This window comes from Rhinolophus hipposideros, assembly GCF_964194185.1.
Source record: "Rhinolophus hipposideros genome assembly, chromosome: 21".
NCBI lineage: Eukaryota > Metazoa > Chordata > Mammalia > Chiroptera > Rhinolophidae > Rhinolophus > Rhinolophus hipposideros.
This window is the reverse complement of record NC_138067.1, coordinates 1,600,620-1,619,361: the sequence shown is the minus strand read 5'-3', so window position 1 is coordinate 1,619,361 and position 18,742 is coordinate 1,600,620. Positions and strand designations below refer to the sequence as shown.

General features: G+C 44.8%; 1 protein-coding gene across 4 annotated transcripts in view; it reads left to right on the top strand.

Moving 5' to 3' along the window:
• ZNF536 (zinc finger protein 536) overlaps positions 1 to 18,742 on the top strand; it is a 395,518-nt gene that overhangs the window by 151,280 nt on the left and 225,496 nt on the right. The gene's annotated exons all lie outside the window — the stretch shown is intronic.

Genomic DNA, 18,742 nt, shown 5'->3' with positions numbered 1-18,742 from the left:
AAGCCGAGGGACCGGTCACACTCAGGGCCTTTGGGAGCCATTCTCTGTCTCTGTGGCAGTAATTCCTGATCCAATCAGCAAGTATATATGACAGCACCGACGTGAAGCTGCCCCTGGGGGGTCACATCAGGCGTCAGTACCGAGTGCAGGGGCCGAGTCGGAGGGTCAGAACAGCTCCCCATTCGCTCATGTATTCATTCAACAAGCACATGTGGTACGTCAGCTCTAGGCACAGGTGCCTGCTCACTGATGGTCAGTTTATTCGGGAGGGAGCCGTCAGAATGTGCTGGTGGCACATGAGAAGCACAGCCAAGGCGTCAGGGAAGAGGGGCCGCTTCATTCCTTCATTCCTTCCTTCATTCGTTCGTGTGCTCATTTGGCCGCAGAGCCGTTACTGAGGACCTACCCTGCCCTGCTCATGAGGAGCAAACATGGCTCAGTCCTGCCTTCGTGGGGTTTACGGTCTGGAGGGAGGGACAAATGTTTATCAGAAATCACATGAACAGATGCAAAATTACAGCTGGCAAGTGCCTCAGGGAGACGAAACTGGAGCTCCCAGAGCCAAAGGCTTGGCCTAGTCACGGGCAGTCGCAGCAGTGGTAGGGAGAGGTTGAATGGCATAGCACAGGGAAACACACTGGGGCTGGAGGAACCGCAAGCACAGAGGGCCTGTGGCCGAGGATGCCTGGGGAAGCTAAGGACTGAGGGGTGGGCGGTGGGGCTGGGCGCAGAGAGAAGGGAGGCTGGGGGCTGGGCTGGGAGAGCCGCAGACAAGCCTGTGTCCGCCTGTGCACCAGGTAAAGGACGTCAGTCTCTTTCTGAAGAGCGGGGCTGGTGTGCAATGAGAAAACTTGTCCAAGGGGCCACATGGGCGGGGGAAGCAGGAAGACCAGTGTGGGAGCCTGGGTGTCTGGACGGGGCAGTGGGGGTTGGGGATGGAGAGGAGACAGACACGACCATGTGTGGGGAGAGAAGTCTGGTTCAGAGCTGGAGCTGAGCAGGAGTGTGCCAGGTGAGCCCGGGGACAGGAAGGGCAGGCGAGGGCCTGGGGTGAGCAAATGAGAGACAGCAGCCGTCAGACCAGCAGGCCACACTCTGTGTCTCTTACTGGAGGCCAGCATGTGCGACGCGGGCCTTAGCACACGGGGCGCCCTCCAAGAGCTGTCTACTCCGTGGTCCGGACCTTTCCATAGAGGACTTGGATTTCCCCCTTTGTATGTTAGAGGCTTACTTACGTTTTCTGAAGCCAGTCCAACCGGTGTGCACACCTATTGCCTGCTTATCTATTATGAACCCTTACAAATTGGGTAATTGTGTGTGCAAATGGGTAGGTAGGTGTCTAACCACTGATAGGTGTAAGTGTGGGTATGTAATTACTAGATTTGCATTTGTAAATGCTCATTTCTTTAAACAACCCTCTGCTCACCCCTACTTCTCTGTCACCTCTCTGCCCTGACACACACACACCCAGGTGTCCGACTGGCCCAGGTGTGTCTCTTACGTCTGCTCCGCTGCAGCAGAGGAGGTTCCTTCTTCAATGTCCCCCCCTGTGAGCCCTGATCGCCACCACACCCGCCCCACCAAGAGAAGGGAAAACAGCAGCGTCTCTCCTTCTTCCATGTTGGGTGCTGATTGTTTAGTCTGCCTGTATATAATACAGCCTGGAGAGTACATGTGACAGGTCGCTTCTCTGCTCCCAGGTCAACCTTAGTTTCCCACGAGAGTCACCTGTCATTCAGCACTGGCTGTGGCGGTGCACACATCTGGTCTCGGCACAGCTGCCAGCAGACTCTGCGACCCTGAGAACACAGCACAGCGCCGAGGGCTTGGAGCACAGTGGCTGCGTGAGCCTGGTTCCTGCACTGACGCGTGCACCCCGGGCTTCCCAGCCCCAGGCCTTCATTGTGTGTGGACGGGATGGGCCTGAGGTGACCCAAACCGCTGCCAGTTCTCATGACACCTGTGGTACAATATTAATAAGAATGATTTATTTAAAAAGGAGCTAACATTGGACCGGTACTTTATGACCCTACAATTATATAGTCTAAAAGACCAACAGTGTCTCCTTGGGAAACTATAAAGGGCATAGTAAGTAACCGATATGTGAAAGTGGCATTTTTGTTCCAGTTTGCAGCGTCTGCAGTTAAACACCCGAGACGTGTGGCGCGTTTGGTTTGTGATGGGCAGGTTGCGGTGTCATGTCGAAACCCAGTCCTGCTGGTGGCTGTGGCCCGTTGACCCTGCACGAGACACAGTGACTGGTCAAGAGCTCTTCCTACTGAAGGACGGCCTCGGGTCACCCGACCTTTGGTTTACCTGCCTGAGGAGGGCCGCCCCCTCCCAGGACCCTGGGCTCCCCTCCGCGGCCCTGGGGAGCAGACTCGTGCCCCCTGCTGTTTGTGCTGTGCTGCGACACCCCGAGTCTCAGCTGAAGGAAAGGCTCAAGCTCTCTCCATCTCTGTTTAGTAGGGACTTTTTATTATTTTAATGCAAGGTAAGTTTCGTTGGGAATATAAGATTTATCATAACTAGATCACTTACATTTTTGTTTTATGTTTTGTAAAACTAATAAACTTTATTTTTAGAGCAGTTTTAGGTTCACAGAAACACTGAGCAGAAAGTATAGAGATTTCCAGTCTCCTCCCTGCCCCCACCTCAGCCTGCCCCACTGGACATCTGCTCACGGCAGTGGGACACATTGTCATCACACACAGGCCATCGTTTACATGAGGGCTTGCTCTTGGTTGTGTGTTCTGTGGGTTTGGACAAGTGTATCATGGCACGTAGCCAGCACTGTAGTATCTTACCATACAATGTACAAGGCCCTAAAAATCTTCTCTGTTCTACGTATGTCATTATGTTTTTAAAACAACTTCTCATCAAGCCAAAAAAGACCAGTCACAAAAAGTGCCAGGCTTCTCTTCGGGCAGAAGGATGCTGGGTAACCCCCCACAACCCCCCCATCCCCATCCCCATTTAGCAAGGGCTTTGGACTGACAGATTTCTTCCAAATAAGGAATCACATGATTCTAGCATCCACCAAATAACCAGTTTGAAAGGAGATGCCCAGTTGGACTTCTGTTTTCTGGGTCAATTTTATTCTCTAGAAAGTTGTGGTTTATTCTTGTTTTTGGCAATTTCCTCAGTTCGTCTCCTCTCTCCATCTTTCATTAGAAGCTCGATGTGGACAGCCAACGATCACACAGTGCCAGCTTCTGGGAAGGGAAGCTGGAAGTGGTTCTCGGAGAGGGTGGCCCTGCCAGGTGCATTCGGCCTCTCTGTTGTGCCAGGGCAGCCCTGCTTGCCATTCCACAGAGCTCCCGGTTGGCCTTTCCACCTCCCAGGGTCCCAGGTCGAAAACCTGAGCAGTTATTATTTCTTAGCACTTGTTATGTCACGGCTTGGATAACAGACACTGCTCAGATTTTGGTATTTTGCGTACCCTTCACTAATCTTCCTCATTTATTTAAACGTTAGCTCGCCATTGTTAACTTGAGTTCAGTACTAGAAGCCAAACTCAAGGTGAGACTACTTAGTCATTAAAAGGTATTAGGGCCTGGAGAAGACAGTTTGAGAAGACCCTGTACTTACAAGAGGTGACCTGTGTTCAGAAACGAGTGGATGTGAGAGAGAGAAGGACCCCGCAGGGGGCAGAGATTGGCTCTCAGCACAGATTCAGGAGCTTACAAAATAGACTAGGATGGCGGTAGAAAGGACAGACCGAAAACTGCTCATGGTTTCAAAATTTGTTCTTTAGTTTCCTTTTTAAGTTTCTTATTTTGAAATAATTGTACGTTTACAGGAAGTTGCACAGGCAGAACCCAGAGGTCCCCTTGCCCAGTTTCCCCCATTGCTCGTGTGCTGTGTAAGTAGCCATAGGGTGACAGCAAAGCCCGGGAGCTGACAGCGCTACACGGTGCGAGCTCCCAGGTCTGTGTCATTTCGTGACATCTTTCCATTCTGTAGCCACCACCTCCGTAAGGATGCAGAACTGTCCCCTCACCACAGAGGTCTCCCTCTGCTGCCCTTTATGCCATGCCCACTCCTGCCCCTGCCATTCTTGTCCCTGGTAACTACTAAGGGTAGTCCATCTCTATGACTTTATCAATCTGACAGCATTATCGAAATGGAATCATGTGACATCTGACCTTTTGACATTGGCTTTATTCTTGGCGGACTGCCCTTGAGGTCCAGCCAAGATGCTGTGTCTCACGGGTCCACCCTTTTCAGGGCTAGCAGTGCCCCACGGTATGGATGGGCCACAGCTTGTCTAAGGTCCACCTGCTTATTCTGGGGCATTCAGGCTGCGTCAGCTCTCGGCTGTGACACAGAAAGCGCTCTGAACAGTAGTGTACAGTGGTGTGTAAGTAAGTTTTCGCTTGTCTTAGGTGAAGACTCGGAAGTGCAATTGCTGGGTCGTATGGTAAGTGTGTGTTTTGTTCTCTAAGGAACTACCAGACTATTTTCCAGAGTGGCTGTGCCATTTGGCATTTGGCTCAGCCTGTAGGAGTGATCCAGTTTCTTTGGACCCTGGCCAGCATTTGGTATTGTCACTATTTATATTTTAAGTCTCATGCTAGGTGTGGCAGGGCATCTCATCCTGGGTTTAATTTGCATTCCGCTGCTGGCTAGCGACGTGCAATGTCTTCTCGTGTGCTTACCTGCTATCCTTACGTCCTTTTCGGTGAAATGTCTGGTCATGTCTTTTGCCCATTTTCTAGTTATATTATTTGTTTTTTACTGTTGAGTTTTGAGAGATCTTTATATATATTAGATAAGAGTCCTTTGTCAGATACATGGTTGGCGAATGTTTCCTCTCAGTCTGTAACTTGTCTTTTTATCCTGTTAGCAGGGTATTTTTGCAGAGCAAAATTTTTAATTTTGGTGAGATCCAATTGATCAGTTTTACCTTTTCTGGACTGGGCTTTTTGATGTCATGTCTGAGAGCTATTTACCAAGGTGAGGTCCTGATGACTTTCTTCTGTTATCTTCTAAAAGTTTTATGGTTTTATGTTTTACATTGAAATCTGTGATGCATTTCGATTAATTTTTGTAAGATGTGAGGTTTAGGTCAAAGGTCGATTTATTTTCTTGCTCATGGATATCCACCTGTCCCAGCACCATTTGTTGAGAAAAACTGTTCTTCCTCCATTGAGTTGCTTTTGCATTTTTGTCAAAAGTGCAAAATGTCGGGGCTTTTTGGTTTTTTATTTTGGTGTTTTCTATTCTGTTCCATTAATCTCTGAGAATAAGACAGGACTCCGCGGTCCCGGGAGCCCCCCACCTCCCAGTGCTTCAGGCGTCCCCCCAAGAATGGATTCGGCTCAGGAGTGAGCTCCGCCCCTCTGGACTTGGCTCAGCAAAGGAGCAGGTGTGCAGGGACTCCCCAAACTGCTTTCTCCCGGCACTCCCAGACACTGCTGGTTTTGGTCCCCTTTCCTTCCTTTTCCTGCTTACGCATGCTCTCAGATTAGAGTGGGAGTTTTCCAAAACAGATTTTTCTATCATGGGGTAAAAATTGTAAGTAAACAGAATTATCATAACAATTTGAATAGTAATAGAATATGTTTTTCTGTTTCTGTCCAAAGAAGCGGAAAGGTAACTAGAGGAGATGAAAGGAAAAGCTAGGTGTCTGGGTGGTAGGTGTGTGGTTTATTTTTCCGTTTTCAACAATAGGTACAGAGTTTCAGTTAAAAGGACTTTGAGGCAAAAGGAAAAAACTAGCATATATTGTTATGGGGTTATTTTTATCTTTCATTTTTATGACAACTTATTTGTACTTAAGAGAATCTTTCCAAAGAGTTGGAAGCATCATTAAATAAAGACTGTGAAATGTGCAATATGGCTTATTTATTTAAATGTTAATTGGTCCAACGAACACTTCTAATTAGCTCTATATTTGCCTAGCAAAAAGTTTTACAAATTCCAATTGTGAAAAGCAGCTATTTCGAGCTGGTGAGGATGTTGCAGGCTCAGCTATGATTTTTCTATAGTTCTCAGCCCTTGAAGGCACAATTTAATTTTTCATGTATGCATACTAGCAACGGTAAACACTTGCGAGTGTAAAGAACCTTCTTTAATTAGCTGCACAACAATTAAAGGATTCACAAACTAAATTGAACCCTGTCTCGGTGCTTACTCGCTGGATTCCACCACCTGTCACAACAGCGCTTTGTTCAATCTGTTATGCAAAATCATTATAGCAATATAGCGGAGGGGAAAAAAGAGAAAATAGCAATTATTTCTTACTTTTCTCTTGAATGGGTTATTTTGGGTGAGACTGATGTCAGGTTCATTGAAGCTAACCTTTGGAAATCTGTAACAGCATAATACTTGGGAGGCAGCCTCAGGACGGCGGCAGAAGCTCGCGGTGCACCCTTTTCGAGGCAGCTCGCTTGTCCTGAAAGGAGAGGGGCTGTGACCGTGCGAGCAACCTGTCCCGGCTCCGGCACAGCCACGTCCAGCTCCCTCGTCAGGAGGAGCCCCCGCGGGCCCGGGCCGCGTGTGCCCAGAGCACAGAGCACGCGGGCGGGACGCGCTTCTCAAACGGCCTTTTCCAAAAGCAGAACCGGTCAGACCTTCACCTGCCCGACCGCCTCCCGTAAAAGCGCGGGCGCTATTTTGAATTTTTTAAAGTCTGACTAAAGTGACTTGGCCTCCCGAAGACTGAGTTGGAGGCGCAGGCTCCCGCCCCGCCTTCGCAGAGAGAAAGCCCGGCTGCGGGGCCCAAACCCGCAGCCCCACGCAGACTTCTCCTCGTGGGGGGTCACGGCGGCCCCTGGGCCGGGGAGCCGCGTGGGGCCCGGCGTGGGACGCCTGTGCGCTGTGGGCATTTCGGAGTGGGACTCATCAAGGACAAGCAGCCGGGCGCATCCCCATTCCCAGGGCCTGCGTTTTCCCGCGTTGCGCTTTTTTAAAAAAGAAGTTGCCTCTTTACATCATTTCTTGAAAAGGTGCGAAGACAAGGCAGCCCTTTGAAAATACAAACTCTTTCCCCCCAAATGCTGAAAGCGCGACCAGGCACGTGAGAGCCACGGGTCAAAGGCTGGACGAGAACGTGTCCCTGTGTCTCCGTCCCCTCGGCGGAGGGGACCCCAGCTTAGACGTTGGGGTGATGGGGCCTGCCTCCACTCAGGGCCGCAGAGAGACCTTGCAGGGCGTGGGTTTCCCTCTCGTCGGCTGAAAGCCACCCTCCAGGCTGGTCCACGCTCAGGGCGCGTGGGTCCGCGTGAGGGAGTGTCCGCGTCGTGGACGCCCAGGGCGTGAGCGCTCGCAGCACAGCCGCAGCCCGGGAAGGGCCACGCGCTGCCCCGTGCGGCCTCGTCTGCCGCGCAGCTGCGCCGTCCTCTGCTCGGTCCCTGGGGTCCCTGGTTCTGGGTCCAGCGGCCCCGACTGTCCCCCGCGTGCTCCTGGCGCAGGGCCTGCACGGCGCGCTCACGGCAGCCTGCCGGTGCCTCTGGGGACAGGCTGCTCACATAGTAGGCTCTCAGGGCACAGCCGCTGACGCAGGGGAATGGAAGCTCATTTGGCTGAAGAACTCATGGGAATTTACTGGTGAACTCAGGCGACTTAATCCTCTCAGCCCGTCCGTCCGCTGCTGGGCTAGGCCCCCTTCCCTCCCCCGCTGTTCATCTAAAACCCCGCTACTTGCAGTGAACTGTTTGTTCTTTCCCACGTCCCTTGCTGCTAGTCCTGCAAAGGAAGATGGATGGCCTCAGGCCAGTGTTGCTTACAAGCGAGGGAGGGAGGAGGGCAGGCCGGCTGGCCTGTGCACAGGCCTGTGGCTGGCCAGGTGCAGGGGCCTCCGGTGTGGGGGACCCAGACTCTCGGAGGAAACGTGAAGGCGAGCCCAGGTGACATTCCTTGTTTGTGGCAGGCTGCAGGGGGACACTGGTGTCCTCTCCTGGTATCCCTGGAAGGTCCCGCGGCCTCCTCTGCCAGCCACTGGAGGTAGTGCTGGCTGAGTGGGTAGGTGCGTGGTACGTGGAGGGTGTCAGCAGTGCAGTTGGCAGATACGTGGCTTTGGGTGTGACTTAACCTCTCTGTGCCTCAGTTTCCTCAGCCACAAAATGGGTATGATGATCATAAAATTAGAGTTGAGGTGCGACTTAAGTGAGGGCGCTTAGAACGGCATTTGTGCATGCAATGCTGCCAGTTGCCCTTCCTGCTGCCCCACCGCTGCCCCTGCCAGGAGTCTCCTACTGTGTGGACTTGGAAGGTTGTGGGGCTGAAGGGACCCCCGAAAGGCATGTCGCAGCTCCTGACTTCAGCCTGACAGGTCTGAGGGGCCTTCCGCAGGGCTGCTGTGCTGAAGGGCTTGCCAGACTCCCTCCTGGTACCTGCTCATGGGTGTGGGATTCTGGTCTGGAAGGCAGATTTCAGAGCCAGTGTGATCAGGAGGTGTCCCCAAAGGTCTGCCACCTGTGCGATCTGCCTGTTGGAAATGGGCTTGGGCCCTCCCAGAGGCACCCCTTCCATCAGCTCCTTGGAGAGTCTTCCTGACAGCCAGAAGCCGGTCCCTGAGTGTTTGCTACTTGACAGATGGGTGAGATGTATGGGCCACAGGCAGGGGTACAAGCATTTCCAACATGAGGATGTATGACCTTGGGAAGGTGCCTAGGGGTGGGGACCACTGGTCACTGTGATGAGTACTGGGAAAGAAACTGTGCAGAGCCAGAGCGCAGGGGGCAGGAGAGTCGCATGTGGTTGTGGGACCAGGGGCACATGCCAGGGGCACAAATCATAATTGGCCTGGGCTGCTGGAGGTGGGATGCCCTCTGGAAAGGCGTTTCCCTGCAGCCCACACCCCTTTGCTCCGGGCCAGGAGACAGCAGGGTGAGTAGGAGGGCTCAGCAATTGCAGGAGAATAGTTTGTAGGGCTCCAAGTACCTAAGGTAGGAAATGTGCATGTTTCGTGCTCAGGAAACTCACACTGCCTCCAGGCGATTGGGGTTACCTCCAGCTGTGTCCACACCGAGAGACAGGAGACGCTGTGCTGCCAGGTTTCCTTTTAAGCCCAGCTCAGGCCCTGCCACAGTGACCTTTGCTCTGGGGAGTGGCCATGTCTAGAGAACCGGGTTCTGTCGTGAATATGCTCATTTAACTAGGAACCACCACAACTTGGTGGTGTTTCCCCACGAATTGTGACTGTGTCAGAGTTCCTTCTGGTGAACCTTTGGGAGAATGCGTGTCTCCCAGACAGCCTAGAAAGGCATGCAAGCCAAGAGGAGAAGACGAAAACCGAGGGGTGTCGCCAGCCCCTGTTGTCTGTGGGACCCCATCTGACCCTGCCCATTACCTGTAGAGAAGGGACATGGCTTTTGCGGGCATTGTGGCCTCTCTTGTGCCTGTCGCTTGGCTCACTTAGAACCTGCACACAGCAGGCAGCTGGATAGAGAGCCCTGAGAGGCAGGGAGCCAGCTGACAACTGGACGCTGCTCCTTCCTGACCTGACATGTCCTGTGTGACCAACTGATGGACTCCTGGTGCCTGAATGCTGCAAAATCTGCAGAGGGGGTTTCCTTCTTTTCATTTCTACATGCGTTTTTCTAATTTTCTTACATCATATACAAGCTTGTTTTGGAAAGTCAGCAAGCAGAGATGTGCAACAGGAAGGGAACGGCAGTCCATTAGCGGTCACCAGTGCTGGCTCCGCCGTCTAGCCTTCTGGACCATTTTGTGCATAGCTGTTGCTTTGTGTTGTTGTTGTACACAAACTGAGATTGCGTTTTACATGCTATTTTATGATCAATGTTTAATTTCATATATTCCTTTGTATCCTTTCTGATGAGTGCAAAAACAATTGCTTAACTCTACCAAGATTTATTTGAGTGCAGTGGGTGGGCATTTAAAGGGTTTTCTTTTTTCTGCTTCTGATGTGAGGACTGGTCTCCTCGTCTCTGGCCCACAGAGGGTGGTTGGAGTTCTCTTTTTGGGAGGGAAAGTGACATCATCGGACCAAGGGCACTGTGTTCTCTGGCCCACTGGGCGCTGTAACGCCGGCCTTGGCAGACTCGTCAGCAGCCCTGAGCGGTCCCAGGTGCATGCCCTTGGACCAGAGGTGGCAATGTGACATAGGTGGGCTGTCTCCTCCTCCTGTGCGTGGGGGGTACACACGTGCACATATGCATATGTGCCTCAACATTTAGACGATGTTTAGTCTGGTTTTCACTCTAGGCTTCCACTTACTGAATCTAAATACACAGGCCATGGGAAAAGGGTGAAAATAAGGGTCATGCACCCCAGCATAACCAGCCTCTCGAGGTCTTCACTGGCCCGACTTTCTGGGTGTCCCATGGGTGTTACACATTCTTCTGCACCATTTTTGATGGATGCATGGTATCCAGTTAAGAGTGTGCCCGTGAGAGCCCATCTCCCCCTTCTCTGCTACCTTTCATCCCCACGCCATCACATCTCATCCTTTTGACTCCTTCCCTTTGGTATTCCGTCCGCATGCCTCTGGGAATTAAAAAGTCATCACCCTCTTCAAATGCCATCTTCTTGACCTCTGATGAGGGCTGTGAGCTGCTCTCTCCTCTGCCAATGTCGGCAGTTTAGAAGGACACTGGTGAGGGTGGAATAAGGAGGAGGGAGGATGTTAAGGTGGACTCACATCTGAGTTACACTGTGGTTTTGTTTCCTTTTACTTTGTTGTTAATTAGTCATCCATCCATCCATCCATCCATCCATCCATCCATCCATCCATCCATCCATCCATCCATCCACCATTCTCCATTCTCCATTTTCCATCCATCCTTCCTACCATCCATCCATTCATCCATCCATCCTTCCACCATCCATCATCCATCCTTCCATCCATCCATCTATCCACCCATCCATCCATCCATCCATCTACCCATCCACTTACCAGTATCTTTCTATCTATCCATCCATCCATCTCTGGTATCTAGAATGGTGTCTGGCCTAGAGTAGTCGCTCAATAAATATTTGTTGAATGGAAAAATGAATGCATGAACGAATAATATAAAAGTCAAAGGTTTCAAACTTGGAGAGTTTATTTCCTGCCAACAGCTCACAGCAGGTCTACCTATGATATTCACATGCCCTTACTGGCATAACTTCCATACTTTGTGATGCTGAAAGGGAATCTCAAGACCTCATGATTTTGCAGAGCTCTTTCTAATGCAGTCATCCTCGGGAGGCAGCCTGCCTAATCTTCTCCTTCCGAGTTCTTCGTCCCCCCACCCATTCTCCCCCTCCCTTGGCACCAGGCATAGAAGGGCAATCTAGTTGCACTTTTATAAATGACACTTTGATGAAAATCATTTTAGATAAATCTTTGCACACATTCTTAATTATTTCCTTAGGTATAATTGCTAGATGTGGAATTGCTGAGTTAAAGGGGATACACACATTTAAAGATTTTAATACCTGTTGCCAAATTGCCCTGCCCTTTAGGCATGTTATGTCAAATTATTACCTGGTCCTCCCCCAACACACACAAATGATAACAGTGCCCTTTTCCTTATATTCTACCAATACTCAGTATTATTTAACAAAGTTACTTATTGGTATGCAAAGTACCTCATTTTACTTTTCATTTCTGGAGCTTAATATATACATATATCTATAGTTTATGTAGTTATATATATCTTTATATTATATATATATGTATATGTATATGTATATATATATATATGTCTTTATCCATGATTTATCTACCGACCGACCTACCTACCTACCTACCTACCTACCTACCTACCTACCTACGTGCCTGCCTTCCTGCCTTTCATGGAATATCGATCATTCTTCTTGGTGAAGTACCTGTCTATGCCCTTTATTGCCCTCTGTGTGTTCCTTTTGGGCATTTGAATTTTTCTTTTGAATTGTAGGATCTTTTCATACATCAAAGATGTTAACCCTTTGTCTTTTACGTATCTTGTAAGTGTTTCTTCTGAGTTTTTCACTTGCCTTTTAATTTTGTACATGGCATTTTTTAATGAGATAAGGGGATTTAAGTGATCAAATCTTTTAATCTGTTCCTTTACTGTCTTTGGTGTCATACTTTGAAAATAATTTCCTACCCCATTATTATATTAATATACTCCTAAAATCACCTCTTATGTATTTATGATCTTATTTTTAAATACGAATCTTTAATCCACAGAGTATTTATTTTGATGTATATTATTAGGGCAAAATTTTATATACATACATTATACACATATTCATGATTTTGTATTATGAATAAGATTTTAAAATTATATTTTCCAACTGTTATATAGACTATATAGGAAAACTATATTTTGTTTTGGTTTTATGTAAGTTAAATAAGTTTTAAAAATCATATCAGAGAAGTATACAGTGAAAGCTGGAAGACTTATTTAAATTTCCCACCTCTGCCCCAATCCCACTCCATTCCCCAGAGCTAATGATTAGCAATGGATTCGTGTGTCTCTCTCTGTATATACATAAACACATACAGACATAAAGGAGTTTTGAAGTTCTGTTTTTTACAAATGTGGGAAAATCCTGTATTTATTGATTTGCACTGGCATTTGTGCACTTAAGAATATAGAGATCCATTCAATTCTCTTAAACTTCAACAAATTCCGTGACATAAAGGTACTGTAACTTAGGTATTTCCCAATGGATCAATGATTGTGTCATTCCCATTCTTCCTCTAATTAGAAACATATTGCAGTAAACATTCTGAAGCGTACCTGTGTGTTTCTATAATGTACAGAGGATGCCAAAAAATGTATACACATTTTAAGAAAGAAAAAAAAACTATTAAAATTGTAATACTCTGTACTGATAACAAAAGATGACTACAAGTCACATTTGACTTCTGCAATTACAAGAGGTGCTCAAAGTGGTTCCCATCAATGCCCAGACACTTCTAATTATGGCAAACTACCGCTGAGCAACGCTGACCAAAGTGTCCACTTGTATATATTTTTTGGGCACCCCCATTGTCAGATTGCAGGGTATGGGCATTCAAAATTCTCCTGGCTTAGTGATGAACTGCCTTTTTAAAAGGGGCACAGCTCACATTTCTGCAGATTGTGTGAGAGTGGTCAATCTCTCACACTCTTGCCCACAAGTGTGTGTTAATAAACTTTAGTTTTTGGCAACCTCATGCACCAAAGATATTTTAATTTTATATGAATTTATATGAATTTTTCATAAAGATATATTTTCTATTTATGTGACTTCCTTTTTAAATGTCCTCTTTATATTTTTGTACATTTTATTATTTGTTCTTTGCCTTAGTTATGTAAAGGAGGTCTTTATATATCAATACCTGTATGTTGTGTGTATGTTCATGGCTGAAAAATTTTTTAAAATTACACTGTCTTTTGAGGCTTCTTCACTAAAGATTATGAAACAAATTCTCCTGTATTTTTATTGATGATTTCTTAGTTAAATGTATTTTTATGTGAAGTACTTTGTGTGAAGTATTTCATGTGATGTTTAAATAATAGCCCGTTGTCCCAATATGTTTAATGATCAGTCTGTTCTTCCACTGAATCATCACCTTTATCAAAGCCATGTGTCTTGTATGGGGTTCTCTCTATCTGGCGAATCTCTCTACTACGCTATTTCAACGATTATCGTTTTACTATATTTTGTTTCAACAAAGTACATGTTCTTTTAGTCCCCATTTCTTAAAATTTACTTTTGTCACATACTTTTTCAGATGGATTTTAGATTTCACTTGCTAAGTCTGATAGATGATCTTATCAGCAATTTCACTCGGATTTATAGTCTCATTTCATAAAATTTACATATTTACAATATCACCTTTCCATCCATGAACATGGTATATCTCTTTGTTTATTCAGGCCTTATTTTATACCCTTATATAAAGTTTTATATTTTATTTCATAGAGGTCTTGCCCATTTCTTATTCTTTTATTTCTGGGTGTTTAAAATTTCCTCTGATAATTTATGACTGGTTTATAGTATATAAGAAAATAGTCATTTTCAGTATACTGATGTTATTGTTGGCATTTTCCTGAACATTTATTAGTACCGACAATTTTACTCTTTACTCTCTGGAGTTTTACACACAGTCATTTTTAGCTACTAGTAGTGACAGTTTTGTCTGTTCTTTCTCAATAATTGTATGTCATATTTTCTTTTCCCTTTGTAAAAATCACGTTATTTACATTGGCTAAGATTTCCAGGACAGAGTGTCTTGCTGCTAGCTTGAAAGTAAATGTTCCCAATATTTTGCCATCAAACATATTGTGTGATGTAGGCCGTTTATCTTTATAATAAATTAGGAAGGAATGTTGAGTTTTATCAAGTGCTTTTGGGACATTGTTGCTATACTATGGTTATTCTCCTATAAGATATGAATATGGTGACTCGCTAGGCTTCCAGTTGTCAAATGATTCTTGAATTATTGGAATAAACTCTGGTTGTTCGTTGAGGAATTGTTAGGGTAAGGTTTATCAACTGCAAGGTTCATTTCGCTAATATTTTATTTCAAGGATATTTACTTCGATGTTTATAGATGAGATTGCCCTGGAGCTTCTATGTGTAGCGGTAGCTGTCTTCTTCCCCCATTGCCTCTCCTCTTCTTCCTCTCCCTTCTACTCCTCTTTTTCTTGTTTCTTCTATGCTATACCTAGTAGCACTATTCTGGTCTCAGAGAATGAAAGGGGAGTTTTCTGTGCCCTGGGACAGTTTATAAACTTAGAGATAATCTATTCCTTTGAAGGCCTAGTAAACTACAAGCATAAAACTGATTGGGCTTTCTTTTTTCTTTCTTTTGGATATAACCATCTATTAGCTTTTAAATTTCTGCTATGGTTATTATTTTATTTAAGTATTTAACTTATCATTGAGTCATATCTGATCAGTTTTGTAGATAATCATCCATTTTAATATTGGTTTTTACATGTAATGGTATAAAGTTGTTCTGTATTTTATTATAGTTTGGAAAATCTCCTTTGTATCTGGATTTATGTCCCCTTCCTCAATCCTGATGTTGTTTATTTGTGTTTTCTCCCTTTAATCTTATCCATATTGCCAAGTTTATTTTCTTGGTCTTTTCAAAGAACGAACGTTTAGTGAGTCTTTTTTTTTTTTTCTGGAGGGTCGGGGGCAGAGAGTGTTCTATTTAATTAGTTTCTGCTGTTATTTTTATTAATCCCTTCTTTCTACTTTCTTCGGGTTTATTTTTACTTTTTTTCTCCCCAGCTTCTTGAATTGAAGGCTTTTGTTCATTTGTTTTCAGTCATTTTCACTTTCTGTCCATTGACTTTGTTTAAAAATTTCTGTTGAGTATCACTTTAGCCACATCCTAGAATTTTTTATTTTGTTATAACTTTGTTTTTACTTTTAATTTGAACATGCAGTTAACATAATTTCCATGTTTCACAACCTTATTGAGGGATTTTTGTATGTGTAGGGGAATGTATGTAACATTTCTGAAATGTTGTCTGAGCGTTTGTCAAGATTTCATAATTCTGTTGGGTGTAGAGTGTGCCACTAACTATATTCTTATTTTGAAATTTATTTATTTGTTTGTTTGTTTATTTACTTATTTATTTTTAATTTGTTGGGGTGACAGAAATTTATTTTTAAAATCTACTTTTCTTGTGTATATTTGAGGGAAGAGGTGGTAACATTTTCCTTGTTGCATTTGTTAGTTTTCCATTACATTATTACAGTTTTTGCCTTATGTGTTTTAAAGGTTTGTTGTTCAGATGCATAGATGCTTGTAACTATGACAGTGTCTTTTTTGGCAGATTGTACCCCTTTTGGACGTAAAAATCCCCTTTACCTACTTAATATTTTTGCCTTATATTACATTTTTTTCTGAGATTCATATTACAATACCTACTTTTATTTGGTTAACATTGTTTCATATATGTATGAGTATGTTCCATTCCTGTATTTTCAATCTTCATATGTAAGTTGGTTCTCACAGAAAGAATATGATTATGGACGTATGTTTAACCTAATCCAATATTTGATATTCCCTCTTTTTTATACATGATTTTAACCCATTAACATTTAATAAGTTTACTGACATGTTTGGTTTTTTGCCTGCTATCTTATTTTTATTTATTTATTTATTTATTTATTTATTTATTTATTTACTTATTTATTTTTAAGGAGGGCGCAGCTCACAGTGGCCCATGTGGGGATCGAACCAGCAACCTTGGTGTTATTAGCACCACGTTTTAACCAACTGAGCTAACCGGCGACACCTAAATTTTTTTTTAAAATCTTATTTTATGTTTTCTGTTTACCATGTTATATCAAGTTTTATTTATTCCTTTCTCCCTTTTATTATATAGCTCGCAGTTTCTTTTCTGATTTAGAAATTATGTACTTGGGATCCAGTCATATAGTGGTAACACTTTATTTCTAACACATACATTTCAGCCTCTGCACGCATGTGTGTCTGTGTGTTTGTGTGCGTGCATGTGTGTGTTTCCGCGCACACGTGTCCAGTCAGCACCCACCCCCTCAACAAGACAAGAGTCTCAGCTCTCACTTCTTACCTGCTCTGTCATCTCATCCCAGTCCCACCCCTTTTCCTTCCTTCATGTTCCTATGATCTCTGACTTTAATTCTAGACATTGTTTTTAACACTATGCACTAAGCATTATTTAGACCTAAGTACAAATTTTAACTGACACTTGGCTCCCCTATTTTTAAATTTTGTTTCCTCTGTTATATTAATTCTTTCGAAGAGAATCTGAGTCACTTCATGTTTGAAAATGTGTTGTTTTTATCTTGCATGTGATAGTATATATAGAAATCTAGATTCAAAATAACTTCCTCCAGCCCTTCAACAATATTTCTTGGTGGTTTTGAGACACTCAGTGTTGGTGATGAGAAGTCTGATGAGAAACCAATTCTTACTCCTTTGTGGTTAAGTCCTCCCTTCCTCTCTGTCTCTCTCTCATCTTTTTCATGGAGTTTAGAAGTTGTTTTGGATGTGACAAGTGTGTAAATCATTTTTTTCAGAAATTTTTCTAGTACCTGAGGGATTCTGTCAAAATTAACCATTTTTATTTTTATTTTTTCAGTTTACAGACTCTTCCTTTCTCTCCTGTCATCATCATCATCATCATCATCATCATCATCATCATCATCATCATTTAATCCTTTATTTAACTTGTTTTCTTTCTGGAACCTATACTAGATGGATATTAGGCCTTGTGGATTGTACCTCGATGTCTCTTAATTTTTCTCCTTCACTTTCCATTTTATTGATTGATTGATTGCTATTTTCATTATCTTCCATGTTAGAAATATGGTCTCTGCCATGTCTGTTCAGTTTTTCAGGTCTTCAGTTGATTTTTAAAAAGTATATACAATCAAAATTTGAATTTTAACACCTTTTCTCTTTCCTTCTCTGAGTGCTCTGGTTTGAAGCAGTCACTTCTCTCTTAGTGGGTACAATCTTTATTTTTTCTAAAGATATGTGTTAGAAATTTTAATTAAATTGTTCCTGTTCTCTAAATTACTCTTGTTTCTTATGGGTCCTCTTGGTCCTTCTTTTTTGTTTGTTGAGCTTCCTTCACATGTCTAAGGAGCCTTTTTGTCACTTATATTTATGAGAAGTAGTGGCTTCATGTGGTGGCTGGCTGATGGGGTCTGTCCACCCCAGGATTCACGAGGACTGGGAAGGGTGCTTGTGGCTTCTTAGGAGGAGGGTCCCCGTCCTGTTGGACTCCACACAGGTGTGCACGCTGGGACTCGCCTGCCTTCCCCCACCCATCCCCACTCAGCGGCAGGAAAGCGGCTTCCACTCTGGTGGGGAGAACACCCCCCTTCATTTCCTTCTCCACTGCACCAGAAACCTTCAAGCGCTTCTCCTCAGAGCTCCGTCCTCACTCTAGGACATTCTTCAGGCCAGGGCATTCCTGCCCTGCTAGGGCGGTGTTGGGTCTTGGCTCTGGGGTTCAGGCCCTCTCCTGCCACTCTGTTTTCATTCAGCCCCTGAGTTTCTCTGGTCAGCTCATTTCTTTGAAGTTGTCTCCCGCACGTGGATTGGAGGCTGTGTTTTCAGTCTACGCCATCAGTCTGCTCCCATCTTGTAGGAATTGTCCATCTTGTAGGAATATCTCAAAGTTTCTGGCACTGATGACCCCCTTTCTTGTTTTTTAATGTCCTTAAGGAATTATTCTGTGTGAAAAAAATGATGCCATTTTCAGGGCGTTGGGGTGGCAGAGGAGAGGTGTGCCCAGTTTCCCACCTTGATACAATGTGCTGCCGACTGGGTTTAAATTTGGACTCTCTGTGTTTTAACGTTCGGTAGGGTTTTCTAGCCAGTCAAACATATCATTGGAAAGTAATGATAAAATTTCCGATTTCCACTGCTTCTTATTTGATATTCTTTGCTGGTTGGATTGATTAGAATTTCCATAACAATACTTCAGAACAGTGGTCATAGAGCATCTTCACATGTGCCGTTTGTTCGTAATTTTGATGAAGGTGCCCCAAAGTGTTTCACCAATAGGCATGCTTTTGAGTTGTTTCGAGACACATATTTTGATGATCTTATTTTCCTATTACCAAGGATTTTTCTAAAAATCAGAAATGAACACCCAGTTTCAATATAGGTCTTTTCAACATCTGTCAGAACGATCGCGTGGATTTTGTTCTCTGTCCTATTGGAATAGATTTCTCAGTATTGTGCCGACACGTCTGTGAAGCGCTGTGGGGGCGGGGGGTGGGGAGGTTACTGTTTCTGAAATGAAGATGCCACCACCGTCTGCTCCTCACGTGGTGTCTTCCCTTCTCCTTG